This window comes from Sarcophilus harrisii, chromosome 2 (assembly GCF_902635505.1).
Source record: "Sarcophilus harrisii chromosome 2, mSarHar1.11, whole genome shotgun sequence".
Classification (NCBI taxonomy): domain Eukaryota; kingdom Metazoa; phylum Chordata; class Mammalia; order Dasyuromorphia; family Dasyuridae; genus Sarcophilus; species Sarcophilus harrisii.
The window spans coordinates 279,551,094-279,572,756 of NC_045427.1; the positions used below are offsets into that span (position 1 = coordinate 279,551,094).

The 21,663-nt window shown below is 35.4% G+C and overlaps 1 protein-coding gene across 3 annotated transcripts in view; it reads left to right on the forward strand.

Annotated features, from left to right (window-relative positions):
* The window catches only part of STXBP6 (syntaxin binding protein 6), a 331,516-nt gene that overhangs the window by 22,782 nt on the left and 287,071 nt on the right, over nt 1–21,663 (forward strand). The window contains exon 2 of one of the 3 annotated variants that reach the window (XM_023501242.2): nt 1,012–1,061. The exons of the other annotated variants lie outside the window; for them this stretch is intronic. The gene's annotated coding sequence lies outside the window, so the exon portion shown is untranslated. The remainder of the gene's footprint in view (nt 1–1,011; nt 1,062–21,663) is intronic. 3 annotated transcript variants of the gene reach the window in all.

Sequence of the window (21,663 nt, forward strand, 5' to 3'; positions counted from 1 at the left end):
TTGACAAAGGATCTGTCCTTGTTTTTTTTTATTTTATTTTATTATTATAGTAACTTTTTATTGACAGAATCCATGCCAGGGTAATTTTTTTTACATTATCCCTTGCACTCACTTCTGTTCCGATTTTTCCCTCCCACCCTCCACCCCCTCCCCTAGATGGCAAGCAGTCCTATATATGTTGAATATGTTCTGGAACATCCTAGATACAATGTATGTGTGCAGGATCTATCCTTGTTAATTAGCACAATAGCTATAAAGGATGTTGTAAATGCCATCCAGAAGAATTTTGAAACTTTGCTGTTAGGCAGGATGTACAAACTTTCACTAGTTGGAGAGAGCAGTAATTATTTTTAAATTTAAAATCCTTATATAACAGTAATAAATATGATGCATCATGTAGCTGGAAGGTTAATGCTGTAGAAGCTCAAAACCTATTAAATAAATATTTTATGTTTATGTTTATGGGATCAGCATTATCCCCATTTTACAGATGTGATAAACATAGATGAATCTATGTGACTTGGGATTAAGTCTACATAATGGATTTACTGGCAAAGTTTTAAACAGTATGTTTGAAGCTCTGACTTATAAGCATGATACTTATGAATGAATATGTTTTCCATGTGAAGTTCGAGTCAGCGTTTCACACTTTCCCACTAACACTGTCTGCCTTCAGGGAATCTTGATTCTTCCTTTCTCCACTGCATTTTCTTCATGTTGGGTTTTAACTCCCTGATCCCAAATCCATCTATTTTTTCTCTTTTCCTGTCTGTGAGAAGGCGATCAGGAAAGCAGCGGAGATAGAAGATACAAAGGCCCCCAATCTGTTGTTGATGATTAATTAACTATCCTGATACAGCTATCTTCTCCACATTAAAGGTTTCATTTACAATGAAAGGATGACTTTACTTGAGGGATTAGTTATCATCTCTGAGATCAGTAAAGTCATAGATTTGGGATAGAAAAGTAACTTTAGAGATCATGCAGACTTCTTGTTTTGGATTTTTGCAGAAGAGAGCTGAGTTCCAGAGAAGTTGTGTTTTCCCAGAGCAGGAGAGGTGGTGAGTAACTCAGACTGACTCCAAATGCGGTATTGATGTCATTACTTTGAGTGGCCTCAGGAAAAGATTGTGGTGGGTTTAGTATTCCTAGAGAATCTCCCAAGCACTAACCAGTCCAGATCTTGCATAGCTGCTTCAGAGATCAGAGCAGTTCAGGAAATTTCAGGGTGCTATAGCTTCTGGATGTTTGGTTGAAGGCTGGTAACTTAAAAATGACACTGGCTTTTGTATTTCAGAGCTTGGGGCTAGGTCAGTCATGCAAAACTTCATTGCTTGTGAGCTCCAGCCATTCAACCAGTCATCACTGTATCCTCTAGCCCTAGAGCAAGATTTTAAATGTGATGAGTGCTCAAGAGATGAATTATTCTGCTTATGGGGACCCTGGCAGCCAGAGGACCTTTCAGTACAAAATGTGGAGTTCTGGGCATTGACCCTACTGGCTTAAATCTATCTACCTCCTACCCTGAGTCACACTTTGAATATGAGACCAAAGAAAGAGACACTGAAAAAGTTATATTTGTTGCCAGACACCACACTTGGGATAAGATATGGTAGTCAGAGTCTCTTTTTTGGTCAGGCAAATGGGGTTCAGTGACTTGTCTAAGATCACACAGCTGGGTAAAAGTCAAGTATTTGAGGATAGATTTGAACTCAGGTCCTCCTAACTAAGGCCTGTGCTCTACAGCCTCTTTTCTTAAATATCTGTCCTCTTCTTCCTCCTCCTCACAAGAATAAGTCTTCCAAAAGTACAAGTCTGACTGGGTACTTTTCCTACTTTCCTACTAAAAACAGCAGCAACAACAACAACAGCAACCCTTACTTTAGGATAAAATATAGAATCTTGAGTTTAGATTACTAAAGCCCTCAGTAATCTTACACTCACCTTTCTAGGTTTATTTCTCACTACTTCCTTCATAGACTATACTGTTCAGACAAACTGGCCCGTCAGCTGTTTATTAGACTTGGCATTTGGTTTCCCTTCTGCTTTCCCTTGTGCCTTTGGACAAGTTGTGATCTCTCTATTCTGGGAAGGCACTCTTTTTCATTATTCCCTTCTCGGTATTTTTAATCATCCTTCAAGGCTTGATTATTTCTTAATGCTTTTCTTTGTCCTTGTATTTGCTTTTCATATTCAGACTTCTCTCCCTTCCCCTATGGAATGTAAATTTAAGATTATTAATTTGAATAAATACTTACAGGAAAAGGCTACATATTGTAGAGAATAGGCCACTGAACTTTGATATAAGAAAACTTGGATTCCAACCATTTTGGAGAGTAGTTTGGAACTATGCTCAAAAAGTTATCAAACTGTGCATACCCTTTGATCCAGCAGTGTTACTACTGGGATTATATCCCAAAGAGATTATAAAGAAGGGAAAGGGACCTGTATGTGCACGAATGTTTGTGGCAGCCCTTTTTGTAGTGGCTAAAAACTGGAAACTGAATGGATGTCCATCAGTTGGAGAATGGTTGAATAAATTGTGGTATATGAAAATTATGGAATATTACTGTTCTGTAAGAAATGACCAACAGGATGATTTCAGAAAGGCCTGGAGAGACTTACATGAACTGATGCTGAGTGAAATGAGCAGGACCAGGAGATCATTATATACTTCAACAACAATACTATATGATGACCAGTTCTGATGGATCAGGCCCTCCTCAGCAACAAGATCAACCAAATCATTTCCAAAGGAGCAGTAATGAACTGAACCAGCTATGCCCAGAAAAAGAACTCTGGGAGATGACTAAAAACCATTACATTGAATTCCCAATCCCTATATTTATGCACACCTGCATTTTTGATTTCCTTCACAAGCTAATTGTACAATATTTCAGAGTCTGATTCTTTTTCTACAGCAAAATAACGTTTTGGTCAGGTATACTTATTGTGTATCTAATTTATATTTTAATATATTTAACATCTACTGGTCATCCTGCCATCTAGGGGAGGGGGTGGGGGGGGGGTAAGAGGTGAAAAATTGGAACAAGAGGTTTGGCAATTGTTAATGCTGTAAAGTTACCCATGTATATATCCTGTAAATAAAAGGCTATTAAATAAAAAAAAAAAAAAAAAGAAAACTTGGATTCATATTCCACCTCAGAGACCTACCATTTGTGTGATTCTGAGCAAGTCATTGACCACTATGTGAAGATGGGATATGATATTCAGTGGTAGTTGGATATATATACATATATATATATATATATAGTTTGCTTTCAAGGAATTTATCATCTGCTTATCAATTTTATCATCTGAATTTATTATGGAGAGGGATAGTTAGAGGGGAATATGTACTTTAATAACTATATTCTAAGGCACAGGTATCAAACATGGAATGAGTCATAATACTATGGAACCGGTTTAAATTGAAGTGGCAAATATTTGACAAAGTCAATAAATAAATGAATAAAAATAAATTTTAAAATACAATGTAACAGATAATGCTAACTTGTGATTTTCTCAATTATGTACACAAGTCTGACTGGGTAATCTTTCCTACTAAAAAAGCAAAAAAAAAGCAGAAAACAACTGGAAAAGGAAATGACAAACTATTCCAGTTTTTTTCCCCTAAGAAAACCCCAAATGGGGTCACAAAGAGTCAGGCATAACTGAAATGATTGAACAATAAGTTAATGTGCAGACCCTAGAGATAGATTTCTTTTGAGTTTGTTATCAAAGCTATAAGGGCCAGTGTAACAAGCACAAAAGAGAGGAGGAGGGCAACGTTCCATGAAACATAGGGGAGAGGAAGCATTTGAGATAGTAGGAGATGGGAGAAAAGGTTTGGAGTTGGAAAAGGGGAGAGTAAGAATGGAGAGGTGTGCAAGTAGGGATGGAAGGTTGGCTGTGTAGATTGCATCTGGATGTGAAGGGCCTTAAATACCAAGAGCTGGAGTTCATACTTGATTAACTAGGTAATTAGAGCCAATTTTGAAAGTCAGCATGTATATATTAGTAGTATGTAGAAGATTGATTTGGTAGTGGTCTGAAGGAGATTTTGGAGAAAATCAAATTGGAGACAGAAAGACCAGTTGAGTGATCATTTTAGTTCAGATGAGGTATAAAGGCCTATTGGGGGTTATTATAGTGTGTAAGGAATAGATTTGAGAGAAAATGCCAGGGGTGAACTTTTGGACTGATGAGATTGGAAGGGGGGGGGGGGGGGGGGGGGGGGGGGGGAGATGGGAGGAAAAGATGAAGTTAGATGATTCTTTATATGATCAGTGCTAGGATTGCTTTCTAGTGATTTTGGTACTGTGTGGTTCAAACACCATTTAATAAAAAAAGCTGGAGAGATCTCTAGAAGCAAAGCAAAGTTTATTATATGTTCTTGCAAGAATCGGGCGTCCCACCCTTCAAGCAGACAATCGAAGGGAGGAAGCACCGTAGGGGGCAGGGTCAACACTTTTAATTCCTATCACAAATACCCCCTCCCACCACTGACCCTCATCTTTATTGGCTGAGGATCTTACATTCTAAAAGCGAGAACTACGCAAGAAATTGAACTTGACCAATAAGTATTTGACCAAAATAGAAAGACGCTGATGTCATAGGAGGATAACAAGAAGGAGAGTTAAGTATGCCCTTAGGAGGATAGCAGGGAGGGGACTTAAGTATGCCCTTGACTTAATGCTTAAAGTCCTTCAGGCCTACTCAAACTTTGAAATAGATGAAGCCTTACTTGATTTTCACAAATGTCTTGAAAGATCTCACCTCATCTCGTTCAGTACTATCAGTAAAAATAGAGAAGTTGGGAAGAGGGGCAGGTTTTTTTTTTTTTTTGAGGAACAATGGTTTAGTTTTGAATGTGTTAGCTTTATGTCTTTGTAGGAAGTCCAATTAGAAATATCTTCCAGGAAGTTGGAGATATGTCTGGACTTGAGGGGAGAGATTTGAGAGTGATAATTGAAGCCTTAAATGTGGATGAGTTTATAGATCAAGTCTTCTTAACTAGAAGTGACAACTTGTTCAACCATTTGCCAATTGATGGACAATTTTTGCAATTCTATGAACTTAAAAAAAAAAGTGACAACCATTTCAATATCATTGTCTTCCTTTTTAATCTTGTGTATTTTGTTTTATTCAACTAAAAAGATTTTTCTGAGACAGGAATCCAAAGGTTTCAACAGACTGCCAAAGGATACATTACTCAAAAAAAAAAAAAAAAAAAAAAAAGATCTCTTCATGGAGAGAGATGAGTGTAAAGAACTGAACCTTGGGGATAATAAAGCTTCAGGGATGGGAAGATGTTTAGTCAGCAATAGAAGCAGAGAAGGTTGGAAAGGTAGGGAAAGAGACATTTTGAGTGCAGTGTCACTCACTACCAAGAGAAAAGGGAGAAGAGGGTGTCAGTGAGTATTCATTCAGTAGTGCCAAATACACCAGAAGGGTCAGGTAAAGTAAGGATGGAAGAAAAGGCTATTGGATTTAATAGTGGGGAAGTTATTGTGTATAAATGTAATAAACCTATTATAGATCATGGAGAATACAAGCCAAATTGTGAGGAGCTGAGGAGTGGGTGGATAATGGACTAAGTTGATTCAGGGGTTGAGATGTGAGTTTAAAATAATGTGATGATTATTTAAGAAATACACTGTAAATCATAAGTATCAATCTGTTGTTCACTTTAAAGCAGTCCCTGTAAGAGATTGCCAGTATTGGGGTAATTGAAATAGTCCTGGACTTAGATTTTAAAAAGTTTTATTGATGGCTGCATATCAATTTAAAAAATCACAAATTAATATTATTCATGTTGTATCGAATTTTTCTTTATTTTGATAAAACATTTCCTAATTAATTTTAATTTGTTTCTAGGGGCCCTTGGTAATTTTGTGGATAACAAATTTGTTACCCCTACCTTAGAGGATTTCTAAGACCCCTCCCAAATAAAATATTCTAAAATAATGACTATTTTAAATGAATGACTTTTACTTCTTGGCACCATGGAAGAAAGAGTGTCTGAATCCATGAGAATAGACAGAGATATAGATAGGAATTTTTAAGCCCAGAGAAAATTTAGGTGGGGCCACAATGAAGGTAGACATAGTGAGGGTGAGAAGAGATAAGTGCAGCTAGTCAGAAGGAAAAAATTACAATTATGTCAGGAGATATATCTACCTGTCCTTTAAGGACAACTACAGGAGACATTATGTTACAAGAGTAAGACTTTGGGTGTGGTGGCTCAGGATAGTTACATGTGGCTAGTGGATGACTGAACCGATTGGAGAGGAAGCTGGATGGATACTTTCCTTCTCCAAGCCAGCTGTCAGCATAGCCTAGTGGTCATTGCCATATCACCAGATTTGTTTGTGACTTTTATTTATTTATTTATTTATTTTGTTTTTAAGACTTGGTTAGAGTAGGAAGGCAGGTTCACAGATACTATTATTACCCTGAACTTCCCCCACCCACATTCTACCTTTATGCTCACAGTCTAAAAAAGAGACCTGTGAATGAGGAATGCAAAACCTCAGTGGCCTATTACCCCACCCATAGATTCCTCAGGCTGTGACATTCCTCATGCTTCTGAAAGTGAGAACCCTTAGTGTCTTTTTTTGCATTTTAACTAGATGAGGGACTTTACTCCTAACATCTTTGAATTCAAACAAACCAGCTTTCTCTTCTATATATTCTTGACATGTGAGCAGCTATTCAGAAAATTCTGGAGGCTGTTTGATGATTGGGTCATTTTTATACTTTGAGTTTGTGCTTGTGAAAGCTACTTAGAGATGGTTTTGGGCTCTCTGTGTATGTATGTGTGTCTGTGAGAGAGAGAGAGAGACAGACAGACAGACACAGACACACAGAGACAGAGACAGAGGCACACAAATGTGATTATTTGTTTCTGTGTGAAGTATGGACCTTCCAAAATCATTCTTGAAAGCTTCCACATGTACCTTGGGGAAACTCAGTATCTTTTCCTGAGATGTGCTTTACCTGTGTAGATCATCTCACAGCCTGTATTCAGGTCTAGAGACAGTAGTAATCAGTAACATTTTCTATTTCTTTTCCCCCTCACCCTCTTTACTTAAGGGCTTGCCTGTTTACAGTTCTCTGTTTTGGGGTGTATTGCTAAGGCAAAAAAAAAAAATAGAAATAGATGCTGAAAACCTTTTTCCCCCCCTAGTTTTGCTTCAGGATATCATAGAAACATTTGGACTTTTTTGTATATAGTTCTTTAGAATAATTTCTTTCATTTGATGGTCTCTCTTCTTTATAAAGCCTTTGCTCTTGAGCAAGGAATGTCTTTAGGGATAATGAGACACAGAGAATGAATATAGATTACCCCCTTGACAGTTATAAATCTCTTATTTTTTAAACTTACCTCCTTCTAGTTAGAAAGTTCAAGTTATCTTCTGTGCAAATAAAATTATTTTGAAAAGGAAGCTGAATCAGTGTTAGGAAATTTACTGTGGTAGTGACATTGCTATCTTCCCTCAGCATTTTAATTTTCATGAGGTAAGCAGATGAGTTAAGCATACCTGAGCTAACTTAGCTTGTAAGTTCCTGGTATAGTAGTAATAGAGCAGTCCAAGGTTTTGTGTCTCGGTATGTGTTTAATAGATTGTATTACTATCCTATTTATGGGTGTAATTTGTGAACATCAGATTTGGCAGCTACAGTTGGAAGCCTGAACCTTAGAATTGACCTTCTGCCAAAGAAAGACATACCTTATGAATATAGTTTTATGTTGAAAATTTACAATTCACTGAGTAAACAAAGGATTAGCATTTTGACAGGTGGTGTAAAAACACCACCCACATCCTTTGTTTTTTGAGTGGGTGTAGATAGTGACTAGGTCCGGCATTATGTGTCTGGCATTTAGCTCAGGGACCCACTAGATGCCCTCTCCTCCCCTCCCCTTTTTGAGATTGCGATGGTAAGCTTACTTTATTAATTTCTGTTGAATAAGGATCTAAAGGTTCATTTCAGATCAGTTTTGGTGGAAGGTATTTTTCTTGATTGTTTATTCTTTATAATTTAAAAAAGATTTGTTGAACATCTTAGTATCACAGAGAGTATGGTACTAGGATAAACAATTAGAACATGACGTTAATACTATCCTTATCTACTGAAGAAGTCCCAGTACAAAGGGTGAAGATTAAACTGGGAACAGATCAGTATTCCTGATTTTAATTAAAGTTTAAAAATTTTAAAATTTTACAAATACTGCTTCCCTAAAAAATTCTATAGATGAAGTCATGATTCTATTAAGTACATCTTGTTTTAAAAATTAGTTAATAAATTCATGTTATTTTCAAAGTAGATGATTGTCTCTTTTCCTCTTGTATAAGAAGCTCTGAGGATAAAAATCTGTTTAAAAGTCCTTAACACAGTGTCTAGCTCATGGTAGGTTCTATATAAATGCTTACTCCTTTTTCCTTCCCCCTTCTATCAGAAGCAAAAAGTATTTATTTCTCCTGGTATTGAGAGCCTTGGCTGTCCTTTTCTAATGTCTCTTTCCTCTGTAGCTTCTTTCCTCAATTGCTCATTTTTATTTGGTGCGACCCAATGAAGATAAACCAGGAAGAAAGGAAAACATCTATGAGTTCTGGAATTTATGCTGCATTAAATTTTTTTTGGTAAAGTGGGGCTAGATGAAAACAATCTGGCTTAAAGTTCTGTGCTAATGAATAACTAGCAAAAACTAAATATTGGATCAAAAGCTTTAGAGCTGGATGGACCTAGAGAAGGTTACATGATCATCTGGTCCAACTTTCCCATTTAAGAGTAGCATAAGATCCATGTGGGTGAGGAGACTTATTGGAGATGAAATAGGAAATAAGTAGAAGATTGGGAACTTTGGACTGAGATTCCTGATTCCAGAACAATGCTCCAAGAAGAAAGGAAGGGGACCATGTCAGCATCAACCAGTTGCCAGAACAACTAAGTGTTTTTAACTTTTAACATTAATTTGTGTAGCAGAGAAGAAATAAAACAATGTTGCTTTGGCATGAAATTAATGTGAAGACTTACAATACTATTTAGTTGTATTATATATATTTATATATAAAAATAAAGTTTATTGAATGTGGAAATAAAATACAAAGGAAGAAATAATTTTGAAATTAGCCAGTGTTTTTACTCTGGTTTGAACAACACATATCTTCTTTTCTATCTTTGTCTCTGTGAAAGCTGATTCATTCTTTTATTTTCCTTAGAATAGCAGCTGTCAAATTTTTTGGCCTCAGAACTTATTTATATTCTTAAAAATTATGGAGGACCTCTTTTTTTTTAAAAATGAGTGTTATGTTAATTAATATTTCCCATTCTGAAAATTGAAATATCTGTGTCATTTTGAAAATTGTTTTGACTTCAGGGAGTTTTTTGAGTGTAATTGGGACCCTGAGACATCCCTGATCCTCACTTTAAGAACTGTGTTCTGAACTGATGCTGAGTGAAATGAGCAGGACCAGGAGATCATTATATACTTCAACAACAATACCATATGATGACCAGTTCTGATGGACCTGGCCATCCTCGGCAATGAGATAAACAAATCATTTCCAATGGAGCAGTAATGAACTGAACCAGCTACGCCCAGAGAAAGAACTCTGAGAGATGACTAAAAACCATTACATTGAATTCCCAATCCCTATATTTTTGCCCACCTGCATTTTTGATTTCCTTCACAAGCTAATTGTACAATATTTCAGAGTCTGATTCTTTTTGTACAGCAAAATAGCAGTTTGTTCATGTATACTTATTGTGTATCTAATTTATATTTTAATATATTTAACATCTACTGCTCATCCTGCCATCTGGGGGAGGGGGTTGGGGGGGTAAGAGGTGAAAAATTGGAACAAGAGGTTTGGCAATTGTTAATGCTGTAAAGTTACCCATACATATAACCTGTAAATAAAAGGCTATTTAAAAAAAAAAAAACAAAAAGAACTGTGTCCTTAGAACAATGATTTTTTTTATTTCCTGTTCCAAATATATAAGTAAATATATTTCTAAGTATCTCAAAGTATATCATGAATTTCCTAAAGCAAAGTTGTTAAAAACAATTCACTTTAATTTAAAACAATGATTGTAGCTCATTTTCAGCAGTGCTTTAGAGTTTGCAATGTACTTAGCTTATAGCAATCCTAGGTTATATTTTATAGGAAAGGAGGTTGAAATTTAGAAAGGCTAAGCAACTTTCTTATAGTTCTAGTTAGCAATGACATGATTCTCCCCATTTCTTATCTGAATTGCACAGCTCTGGGACATCTTTGCCTTCTCTACCATCTATGGTAGATGCTCCCTTTGGTCTCCCAACTTTTCAGCTTCCATAATTGTTAAATAAATGTTTATTGAGTATTGACTCCTCTTGACTTTAAATCCATCTCTCTGTCTTTGTATCCTTTATCCTTTGTATCCCTATCCTTTGTATATTTTTAGATGTGTGTAATGTGGAGTGTGTCAAAGATACAATGTGAAAATGTCAAAGATGGTTGTTCTTTCTTAAGAAATTTAAAAGAAAGGATAATAGCAGATTTATAGTAGCAGTCTTTTGTGATCTTTGTTCAGGTCTGACCACATCTCCCAATTTCTCATTTAACTTCAAGGGCTTCTTGTCATCACCAGGATCAAATACATTCAAAGCATTTTATAACCTGCCCTCTCTCTCACCTATCTAGTCTTCTCACATCTTACACCCTTTACATACTTTGTAATCTGTTGACACCGACCTTCCTCCTTTTCCTCACAAAAGGTACTTTGTCTCTCAGCGCTCCATATTATGACTGTCTTCATGCTGGGAATGCCCCTTTTCCTCATTTTTGCCTATTGTTTCCCCAGACTTCCCTCAATTCTCAACTAATATCACATCTTCTACAGGAAATCTTTCACAACTCTTCAATTTTAGTGCCTTTTCATTTTAAATTATTTCCTATTTGCTATGTGTTTGTGTGTGTGTATCTATATGAAGGTATGTGTGTATATGTGTGTATGTGTATATGTGTATATAACACGTAACACGTTGTTTGTACCTAGTTGGTTGGTTGTTGTCTCTCCCATTAGATTGTAAACTCCTTTAAAGCAGACATGTTTTTTGTCCGTTTTTGTATCAGCACATACAAGGTGCTTGGAATGTGGTAGGAACTTATTAAATGCTTATTGATTGGCTGACTGACCTTGTGTTGTTAGAAGCTCTAGTTTAATGCATTTTGGTTTTTTCCTCCTGGATTCTTTTCCTAAGAGTTTTGTTTTTCAAACCATCTTCTGAAGTCAAATGTTATATATGCGAAAAGTACCTTCACAACATCCATATCACTTGCCCTTATCTAATTTTTAGCAATAATAACTATTAGGTCCTGACCAACTATTTTGAAAACAGAATAGAAGAGAGGGAAAAGGGTCAGGTTAAATGGAGGCAAGACTTAGCAAGAAAAGAAAGACTTCAAAAGCTTTAGTATTATAGGGTGGTCTTATCTTACTAGATGGGGTTATAGTTCACTAGGTATTCTTTTTTTCTGCTCTTTTTCCATGTCCTTCATGGTGTTCTGTGACTCATTCATTCTATATGCATTGAGTATCTGGTTTAGCTTATGTGCTGAGATGCTTTTACCAGGGTGTGGTTGTTGAACATGCTGCAATTTCTTGGAGTCACAGGTAAAAGATGAGGGAAAGATGATTACCAGAGGTAGATGAACAGCATTAAAAAGCCCTCCCACCGGAAGTACTAATATTCACTGAACACCCCATACACTCTCTTAAATGGGCTAAAACAAGTTGATGGTAACTGACAGACTTCAGACCTTGAATTCTTATGTCCAAGCATTAAATATACTACCTCATGATGCCTTCTGTGAAAGTAGGAGAGAAGGGACCAGATAAATAAACAAATTAGCACATATTAGGCATTATGTGATTTGTTCTAAATGGTACTAACAGAATCCTAGAGGCATTTTTCAGGTGATTAGGAAAATCTTTGTAAAATAGAAGGTAGAATTGAGCCATCTCCTGAAGAACATCTGGATAGTTGGGATAGTTTTTAAGTGTGTACTGTTGGGACTGGCTGGTAGTAGTTTTTTGGTTGAAAATTGTTAAGTTTGAGGAAAATTTTTCTTTTTTTTGTTATTATAGCTTTTTATTGACAAAACATATGCATGGGTAATTTTTCAACATTGACCCTTTCAAAAATTTCTGTTCCAACATTTCCCCTCCTTCCCTCTACCTCCTCCCCTACATGGCAGGTAGTCCCATACATGTTAAATATGTTAAAATATATGTTAAATACAATATATGTATACATATCCATACAGTTATCTTGCTGCACAAGAAAAATTGGATTTAGAAAGAAGGTAAATAATAATCTGGGAAGAAAAATAAAAATGCAAGCAAACAATAGCAGAAAGAGTGTAAATGTTGAGCAAAACTTTTCATGAGAAATTCGGTCTTAGGCATTTGGAATGGTCAGTGTCTTATTGATGTCTGACTCATACTTAAGAGATAATGTTCCATTTAGTGAAATAGGAATTTTGTGATCCTGTGCCATAGAGAAGTTTCAAGTGAAGGTTATATATATGTTATATAGCATTATAGAGGATATTCTTTTTCAGGCATGAATTGAAGATAGCCTCTGAATTCCTCTTCTTCTCTTAAATACTCTGATTCTGTTAGGATATTTTGGAAGAGTTAGATAAAGAAATTGAACTTTGACCTTCTTTCCTCTTCTTGGTGGCTTTTTTGTAAATGTGATATTTACTTTCCTTTGCCCTTTTGCAAATTTGCAAAAAAAAAAATACCTTTTTATTTTTTATTCCTTCCTGACCTCTTAGATTGCATGTACCTAGTGTAACATTTTTCATGTCCGATAAGGAAGGTATTCTTAGGTATTGACCTCCATATTTCTCTGTAAAAGCTAGTTATTGGCTTAATGATACTATTTGTGTTTATGTCCTCTTAAGTGGCTTTTAAAAATGGATTTCAAGACTAATTCTGAAACATATTTCTTTTGATTTTTTTTTTCTCTTTTTATCTATATAGCAGTATTTTCTTGTGCAGACCTTTATGTGTGCCATTTTCCAGACTATCAGAAGAAATGGCTGCTGCTATTTGTTATGGATTTGAATGTGAATAAAAACTCTGTTTATGTTTCATGGTCTTTCTCTCTCCTAGTACCTGCATGGCTTGGCAGTAGGTGAATAGGTATATTCATTTGTGGTACCATAGGACACAAGGGACTTTTTCCTTTGAAACCCTGCTACTGTGTTCCACTTCCTGGTTCCCCTTTCAATTTTCTAGCAATAACACATTTTCTCCCACTCTATTTTTATCTCAGAACTTCTGGGGGGGGGGGAGGCTGGGAGGGAGGAAGACCACCAGGTTTTCCTTCTTTCATATTCCAGGTCTCCACTTTACTTTTTTTTCCCTCCTTTTTGACAATAGATAGCATACACCAACTTCTCAGGTGATTTAAATGGTTTTGCATTAAATTACTACTAGGCAACTCAAAAAGGGGATGAAATAGTATACTAATGTTAAACAGTTCTTTGTTTTCAGAGATCTTGAACTTTACTGCTGGTGTTCAACATCACCTAAAAGTCATGTGGCTTACTCTCCCTTAGTGTATGCTGGGGTTTAGGTAAATTTATTTCCCTTATCCTCTCTGCCCCCAACATAGACACTGGTCATAGGTGTACTTAAGACTACCTTTTTGCTTCCAAGGGAAGAAATCTAATCCATATTTTTGAACAATACTCCAAAACACTAATAATTAGGAAAATGAGAATTAAAGCAATCTTGAGGTTTTATCCCATACTCATTGGATTGGAAAAGTTGACACAACTGGACTATGACAAGTGTTGGAAGGGTTGGAAAAACAAGCAGATTGATGCCCTGTTCATTGAATTATAAATTGATGCAGCTATTCTGGAAAGTAATTTAGAATTATGTACCAAAAATTACTTTGCCTTTGACTCAGTGATAGCACTAATAGGTGATTGTTGGATATTAAGATTAAAACTCTCATTCATACACAAGCTGATTAGATTTTTTAGGCTTTCCCATTTGCTTTTCATTAATTTTATGCAATAATTAGGTATAACTTGGAACCTTGCCAAATGGATATAGTTGAGACAAAATAATAAGATCATTAAACAAGCATAGTTTCCACAGCCAGATTTTTTTTTTTTTTTAATCCTATGAAAACTGATGGACACTTGGATCATATGAAAATAAAGTAATTTAGCCTATTATCTTTGGGTGATGGCAGTAGAAGGATAAACGGGACAGACTAAAATCTATTAACTCTAACATGTTATAGCTTTGCTACCAAGCAGATTATAGGCTTCTAGTTCTATCTTGTAAATATTAGGCAACTGGATGTTAACAGTGGATAGAGTGCTGGGCTTGGAGTGGAAGACTTGAATTCAAATCTAGCTTCAGACACTTATTAGTTGTATGACTGGGCATACAACTAATTTCCTCTTTGTTTTCTCAATTGTAAAATAAGGGTCATAATAGCACCTACTTCTTACTATTGCTGGAAGAATCAAAGGAGATCATTGTAAAGTGCTTAGTACAATGTCTAGCACATAATAAAAATATTAATTACCCCTTAGGACATCAAGGAGGTACTTTGTGAATATTTGTTGAGGAATGATGACCAAGTGCAATTCTGAAAGCCTTTTAATTTGTCTTTTTCCCTTCTAATTCCCCCAATGTTGGATTCATCTTCATAAAGCACTATTTCATTAATGTTACTCTCCTCCTATGTAAAAATCTTCAGTCATTTCCATTTCTTGTCAAATAAAATATGAATTTCTTTATGCATATAGTATTCTAGACCTTCTACAATCTGGCCAGGTTTTAGTATATTTCTAGAACTTCCATCTCTCTGACTTTCACTGGCTGCCTACTGCCCCCTCCCCTCCATGCCTGGAATACCCCTTTTCATAAGACTGACTTTTAGAATCCCTTCCTTTAAGATATAACTTGTACATTATCCTCTGCTAGTAACTTTTTTTTATCTTCTCAGCTGCTAGTGCTTTCCATCCCAAATTGTCTGGCATCTATTTTGCAAATTTGTATTTGTTCCTTTTGTATTTATAATATACATACATAAATATGCATATTTGTGTATATATGAATACATTGTGTGCATGTGTATATGTGTACTTATTTTCCTTATTAGAATATAATTCCTACATTAAAAGTAGGGATTGATTCCTTCCTTGAGCTTGTATTCTCATTGCCTCTCACAGTGTCTGACACATTAAGTATTCAATAAATACTTGGTCTCCCAAAGTTCACCTACCTATGTCATATATTTCAACTAGACTGGACTCTAGACTATTTCTTCAGCATACCCTAAACTTTTCTACCTTTATGCATTTTTAAATTTTTTCCATTTAAAAATTCTGTGTTTAATAAATATGAACTAAAAGGAAAATCAATATTCCCAATCGAATAATATGATTATATATATAATTGTGAATCTGTTATTTACAGCTTGCTTTTTTTTTTAAAGTAAGTATACAATAAATACATTGTTATTTTCAAAGCTGTCCTGCTTGCCTGTGATTCTTTCTGTTCATTTTTATGCATTTCAAAAACATTTTAATGAACTTTTTCTTTTTTTTTAAATTACTCTATCTCTTGGTCCTTTCTGTCTCAAGACTTCCCATCTTCATTGAAGAAAAAAGAAATGCATGACTTTTGTAGTAAACATAGTCAATCAAAACAGATTTCCCCATTGGCTGGGACATAAAAATGTATGTTCTCATTGTGTAACTTGAGTATGCTACCTCTGACAGAAAGGGTTTACATGTTTCATCACTGGTTTTCTGGAATTCTTTTTTGTTAAAAAATCAATGAGAATCTTTTAAAGTTGTTTTGTCTTTACAATGTAGTTATCATATAAGCTGTTCATTTGTGGTGTTTCTTTTTGAAATCTAACTACACTTAATGGCTTCTTCAGTACAGTATTCCCTTAAACACTATAGTTGAAAATGGTGTCATAGATTTTCATAAGATTTAGAAATATGAAAAAAAATGTTAGAAATCCTAGTCTTTAGAGATATAGTATGGGAAAGGACTCCGATGCTATTTCATTTTCATTTTACAGAAGAGAAAATTTAAGTCCATGGAGACAGAACTGTTCAGTCATAAAGGTAAAAATGTCAGTTGGCATTTGAACCCGGGCCCTTTGTCTTCAAGTTTACTGTTCATTCTTTTACTCCTTCATACCTATTTTAACTCCCTTATTTTATAGTTGAGGAAGTAGAGCTCAAAATGGTCTGCTTAAGTATAGAAGTGGGATTTGAAATTAAGCTCATTGCCTCCAAATCCATGCCTCTTCTTCTTTTGAATTTTAATTATTTTAACTACTTCTGATGCCTATTATCAGTGAAAGAAGAGCTGACTAAATCATATAACAGAGCAACATCTGTTGGGGGGGGGGGTGAGCTACTGACATGCCAGTTATATAACTTTAGTTTTTTTTTTTTAATCTGGAATTGGATACTGGAATAAATCTTGCTGAAGAAAGAAAAATATTTGCAGTACTAAGGAAGGGTTAAATTCCCTTATGAAACACACACACAAATTTTCAGTGGAATTTTACAATGAATATGTTGCCAGAAATTCATAGGCTGTGAGACTTGGCAGTTGGGGTAGAACAGATTAATAACGAGGCAGGTAAAACACAGGGCTTTGATCTCAGTAGGAGAAAAAAGGGGTATCCTATTTTAGTAGATTGAGTTTAGATGCATGTTCATGGTAATTGGAGTGTTTGAAGTAAGGAACATTGAAGGCTGGGGGTGAGGAGGTGGGGGGAATTCTGTTGTAGTCTAATTTCTTTCTCCTTCAAGTAAAGTTGAAAGAGCACATGTTCAGCAACTTGTCTTATTAGCAATATGTATAATAGAAAATAAAACACTTTACTTCCAAGTCATATGACCTGGGTTCAAATTTTGTGCTTACCTTTCTTTTTTTGTTGTTTTAATTTTTAAATATTATTTTATTTTTTCAAATATATGCAAAGATAATTTTCAACATGCCTTTGCAAAACCCTGTGTTACAAATTTTTCTCCCTCTCTTCTCCCCTGATCCCTAAAATATCAAGCAATCTGATATAGCTTAAACATATGTAATTCTTCTAAACATATTTCTATATTCATCATACTTAAGCACTTTTCTAACTACTTCCTATGTGCTTACTTTTCAAGCCTCAGTATCCTGCTTTGTAAAGTGGATATCATAATCCTTGCAGAATACAGGATTGTTTTATAGAGGATTGTTGTGTCAATTTTATGTAATGTTTGCAATTTAACTTCCCTGTTCTCTATTTGACAGTGTTAGGGTAGCTAGGTGATAACTGGACAGAGAGTCAGGAAGATTTATGTTCCTGAGTTTAAATCTGGCCACAGACACACAAACTGCGTTACCCTAGGCAAGTCACTTCACCCTGTTTGCCTCAGTTTTCTCATCTGTATAATGAGTTGGAAAAGGAAATGGCAAACTACTCCAGTATCTCTGCCAAGAAAACCCCAAATGGGGTCATAAAAAGTGGACATGACTAAACAACAATAAAAGAATAATATTGTCTATCTGCTTTGATAAGGATAATGGGTAACTACCCAGAGTTCTCTTTACCAGTGAAGTCATAATTTTCTTGTTATTTTAAAGGTGATTTGCAATGAGTGCATTATATGAATATGAGTTATTATTATGTAGAATACCGATACATGTAAATAATTTTTTTTTAATCATAGAATATTGGCGTTGGTAAGAACTTTCAAAATCATCTACTTGAATTCCTTTATTTTGCAAAGAAGGAACCTGAAAAACAAAGAATTGAATTTATTCTTTAATAAGTTTATATTATTAATCTTTTCTTTTTCCTTTTACAACTCTGAGCTGTCATCTGGGGGGTTTGTAAACAAATTTAGGATATCTCTCTTTCCCTGTTCAGGGAAAACTAAACTTAGAAAATTGGAAGGGGAGATGACAGATAACTTATTTTATATTTTCATATATTCTGTATTGACCTGACTCTGTACATATTTCCACCCCTTGGAATATAAGTTCCTTGAGATAAAGGACTATTTTCACATTTGTTTTTTGTATATGTAGTATCTAGCAGAGTGACATGTAGTAGGTACCTAACAACCTCATATTGTGGATTATGATTTCTCGGTAGAAAATTAGAACCTAGGCAACTTTGTACTGGATTTGAGAAAGAGAGGCACTGGAAAAATTTCAAAGTGCTGTTTCCTTCCTGAGGGAAATTTCTGTTTCAATGCTTTTTGAACAATGTGAATATGTATAGAGAGCTTCAATATTTCCAGGTGATATTGATAGATCTCAAAGTGAAGGTTGACCCTAGAAAGCCATGCTAGTTAAAAAAAAAAAAAAAGCCATGCCAGTGAAATTAGAACTCTGGCAAGGTAGAAAGGTTCCCAATGTGAGTTTAAATATAGATTATTGTGTGTATGTTGATGAAAGACCAGACTAGCTATGTTTGGAGTGATTTGTCATCTTAAAGTTGCTTGTCAGAAGGAATTTTTTTTTTTTGTTGTTGAATACAGTAATTTCTGAAGACGGACTACTAAGCCATGGAGAGGTATTGTAATCTACCTCAGTGGAAAGTTAGATAAAAGAAAATCACCAATACAATTGCATCTTTCATTATCCAAAGATAGTAGGTTGATTTACCTTCTTTAGATGAATTTGAGATAGGCAGAAACCTGGAAAAAATTTATTAGGAGAGCTAATGAAATCTTAATCTACATTGAGCAGGTTTAGGACCAAGACAAAGGAAATAATAGTCAAAATTGTTTTCTGCCTAGTTAATTTATCTGAAATCTTGTAATTTGTTCAGGGAACAACACATTTTAGAAAGGACATTACTTTAGAGAATGTCTAGGGGGCAGACATAGGATCAGTCATAGAATCACAGAAAACTTTAGCTAGAAGAACTATCAATTCCAGTCTTTTCATATTACAAATGGGGAAGTTGAGGCCCAAGGAGAGTCACTCTGGAAGTGTCAGAGGCCGGATTTGGATCTAGATTCCTCGACTTCATGACCAGTGGATGTTTATCAATCAGTCAACTAGCAAATATTTATTTAGTACCTAATATATGATAGGCACTCTGTTAAGTGCTGGGGATACAAAAAGAAGCAAAGGGCAGGCTTACCTTCAAAGAGTTTACAATCTACTGTGGGAGACAAGACAGATATATAGAGAGGATAAATAGCAAATAATTAATGGAGGGAAAGCACTATAATTAGGAAGAGTTGGAAAAGGCTTTGGGTGGAAGGTAGAATTTTAATTTGGATTTAAGTAAAGTCAGGGAGGTCAGTAGTCAGAGCTGAAAAGGGAATCCAGACATGGAGAAAAAAAATGCCTGTAGAGATGGAGTGTCTTCTTTGTGAAACAGTTAGGAGGCCAGTATCACTAGATTGAAGAGTGTGTGTTGGAGAATAAGGTATAAAAGAGATTGGAAAGGTAGGAGGGCGTTGGGTTTTGAAAGGCTTTCAAGGCTAAACAACATTTTGTATTTGATCCTAGAGGCTATAGGGAGCTGGTTACTGGAGTTTGTTGAGTAAGAGGGTGACATGGCCAGACCTGTGCTTTAGGAAAATCACTTTATTACAGAGTCTGAACATGGGGGCCAGAATATGATAGCTGTCTTTAAATATTTGAAGGACTAATACATGGAAGAAGGGACTGGATTTATTTTGCTTTGCTCTGAGAATTGGTAGAAGTTGTGAAGATGCAAAGCTAGGTTTTAGTTGGGAAGACTTTCTAAAAATAAGTTTTTTTCAAAGGGAAGGGGGGAAAATCAGCTTTTATATGGCTCTAGCCAGGCACTGGGCTAAGCACTTTGTAAGCATTATTCCTTTTGATCTTCACAACCTTGGGCATAGATGCTGTTGGTGCTTAACCCAGTGCCTGGAATATAGTAGGTGCTTAATACATGCTTGTTGACTGACTGAGGAAGTAAGCTCTACAAAGGTGTGTTTGTGTGTGTGTGTATGAAAGAGAGAGAGAGAGAGAGAGAGAGAGAGAGAGAGAGAGAGAGAGAGAGAATGAGAATGAATTACTTTCTTCGGAATTAGAACAATTGTCAGATATGACTGTAATAATTATCTATTACAGTTCCTACAAAATGGACATTAAACATAGCAGGCTGTGATCTCAATATGAAGATATTAACTATAGTTGTTAGTTAAGAACTTGAAAGCAAATTTTTAAGATTCACCTAGTTTATAAGTGATTTGGCTATTGAGCCTTAAGAATCCACTTAAGGATTTCAAATTTTCTTGTCACAGACTTTCCTTTTCTTTTTGAAGAGTGGTATCCTCGTACTTATATTAGGTATCACTTGAAAATGGGAGCAAAAAAAGCATTGTAAGTTTGATTCTTATGATTCATTTCTTAGAATTGCATTCAGGAAGCACTTATTTTCTAGAATGATTTTATTGTTAATATGACTGTCATTTTAGAAAAAAAAATTTAGTATGATTGTTTTCTTTTGAGCAATTGGAAAAGAAGATGAAGATTTTTTTTTTAATTATAGCTTTTGACCCCTGCAAAACAGAAGATGAAGATTTCTGTACAAGTTTCTAATTTCCAAAGTACTTTGCCCCTAACAATTCTGTAAGCTCATGTAATTAACATGGTCCTCATTTAAAGATGGGGATGCTGAGGCTGGTTAAGTGACTTATCCAGAGTCACTTTGCCTTGAGATATAACATTGGGAGTCCAACTCCCATGTCTCCTGACTCCAAATGTCTCCAGTGTTCTTTCCTTTCATATCTTATTGTGTCTTGTTCAGTGTTGTTTGACTTTTCCTGACCTTATGTGGGATTTTATTGACAGAGATATTGGAGTTGTTTGTCATTTCCTTTTCCAGTGAATTAGGCAAAAAAGTGACTTGCATAGAAAAAGAGCTATTAAGTCTCTGAGCCCAAATTTGAATTCAGAATTTACTGACTCCAGGACTAGAGCTCTAGCCACTGAACTATATAATTGTCTATCATATTATTCTTCCATAAATATTCATGTAGTTTCCCGGTCCCCCTCCTCCCCTTGATTTTCCTTCAAGACAGTAGCTAAATAATCAGTTATTTTCTGTTTTCAAGTCCCAGAAGAGGAAAGTGCCTGTTTATTCAAGAAAGGTAGAACTGGTCTTTGTATTATATGAGTGAAGCAGAGTGATCCTAGCTTTATAGGATAATGCCCTCACCATAACTTTAATTTTACTAAGGATGCCAAAACTGCTGGATAATTATTCTCCTTATTGTAGTACTTGGAAATCTGTGTAGGTGGCGGTGATTTTGTTAGGACATTTCTTCTCATTTTTCCAGATGATTAAAACTGAGGAAAAATGGAATTTTTCAAGTTTATGTAAAATTTAAAGTCTTGGGATCCACATTTAATTCCCAGTGGAGTATATTTGTCTTTAGTACAAAATCTTAGCTTGGTTCAGGAAAGCCTTTCAGATTCTTATGATTTTTACCAGACTTACTCAAGATGAAAGAGAGACATTGTGGTAAAATAGGTAGGAATTAGGCCTCAGAGTCTAGAAGACCTGTGTTCAAGTTTTGCTGCTGACAGACTAATTTGACCATGTGACTCTGGGCTAGTCTCTTAGCC